Raw genomic sequence first — 251 nt, 5'->3', positions numbered from 1 at the left:
AATGCATGCTGGTTATAGTGCATTTCATACTGAAATACTCAGCAAAATGGGTCGTTCCAGACGTTGCTCTGACTTTGATCAAAAAGTTGATTGGAGAAGGGAAAACATATAAAGAAGGGCCTATTTCAAATGCCTTGAGATGGCATCCGAAGTCTGAACAACGTGGTGAATAAAGGTCAACTACCATTCAAATGGATGGAAGAATAGACAAAATGGAGAAGGCTCGACCAATGATCAGCTCCAGGAAAATC

The sequence above is a fragment of the Etheostoma spectabile genome, chromosome 11 (genome assembly GCF_008692095.1).
Source record: "Etheostoma spectabile isolate EspeVRDwgs_2016 chromosome 11, UIUC_Espe_1.0, whole genome shotgun sequence".
In the NCBI taxonomy this organism is placed as follows: Eukaryota; Metazoa; Chordata; class Actinopteri; order Perciformes; family Percidae; genus Etheostoma; species Etheostoma spectabile.
The sequence above is the reverse complement of the archived record's forward strand: the minus strand, read 5'-3'. Positions refer to the sequence as shown.